Source organism: Microplitis mediator, chromosome 4, assembly GCF_029852145.1.
Source record: "Microplitis mediator isolate UGA2020A chromosome 4, iyMicMedi2.1, whole genome shotgun sequence".
NCBI classification, from domain to species: domain Eukaryota; kingdom Metazoa; phylum Arthropoda; class Insecta; order Hymenoptera; family Braconidae; genus Microplitis; species Microplitis mediator.
Window position 1 is genome coordinate 5,076,833 of NC_079972.1, and position 1,554 is coordinate 5,078,386.

Below are 1,554 nucleotides of genomic sequence, written 5' to 3' on the forward strand. Positions count from 1 at the left end.
TTAGTCGATTTTATTTATTGTTTGATAATAACTTGAAGTTGATCTAGAACTCGTATGAATGTTCCCCACGTATGGGGTACTTTCATGCAGCATCGGGGGTACTTTCAGACACTGTAGAATAGTGTCGTCAAATAAATTAGAACTGCAAATAAACTCAAAAATCTTTATTTGATAATAAAACTAATACACGAATTGAATGAAAATAAAATGACAACTCTTCTCGTCAACGAAAGTTAACATTTCTTCTAAAACAATAAACAATTCATACTCATTCATGAGCTATTAATTCTGCTTAATAAACAAATTATAAAATTAAGAGATCAATCATATGATCATAATCGTCAGTGCCCTCGGGGCATTAAATAATAAAACTTAGATTACGTTACAATATTCGTGTCCATACTTTATAATCATAATTAAATTCGTAGGAAATAGGACTAGGAAAAATTAATTACTTTAAATAAACTGTGGTGCCATCACCGGGAAATGAACCTGGATTGTTACGGTAACAATTCAGGTTCGATTCCTGGTCACGTAACCACAATTTATTTCAAGTAATTTATTTATTTCCTAGTCGTGTCCTACGAATTTAATTTTTAGAATTGAATAACCTTTTTTGGTCAACAAAAATTACATGTATGAATCGTACGTGTATAAATTTGTCCCTCCTGTTTCTTTCTGAATGTACCCCATGAACCAAAGTACAATAAAGCATAATCTCTAATTATATTAATACACTGAGAGAAAAAACTGGTTTTCTGAACTATGGAAAAACATTGTTCAATGAAGCCTCCACTATTACCCTCAGTTCAGATAACTAATATATAGTTTTAAAATGTACGATGATATCATAGTGGTTTTAACTGTGTGAAAGTTCAATGAACAATGACAATAGCGAACGTAACTAAGTAAAAAATGGTATTTTTATTACAAAAAAAATAATGAAGAAAAACCCTTAGTTATATTCAAGTCGACGACATAAATGATGCTAAATTAATGAAATTATAATCGTACAGTTGCTGAAACATTGGTGATTAACGTAATCATTGATGTATCGTAACATTAATGGAATACACTTAATTCCATATACTAAAGATTTTGTGATTGTTTTATTAAACTATTGTAATGAAGTTAACTAATGATCAAAAGTCACAATAGCTGTAGTTTGTCGGTTAGAGGAATTAAAGTAATTTACTTGTCGTTCCTTTGATATGTGGGTGATAGTAACTATTTTCTTTATGCACACGTGACTACTTATATTTATTTCCATACACTGCATATTTTGTACTTTTATGATCATACTAATTTGACAGAAACAATTACATATTAACAGTTATTGTTACTTTGTTTTGACAGTACTAGAGAGCAATGAAATTTACTGATCTTGACCATAGAATAAGGATGATAAAAACTATTTAGTTACCGTTAACATGACTACCATATTTACTTTCATACACTGCAGTTTTTGTATTATAATGATCATACTAATTTGACAAGAATAACGACCCATTGACAATTACTATTAATAAGATTAGTCAGTTCTAGAGAGTGATG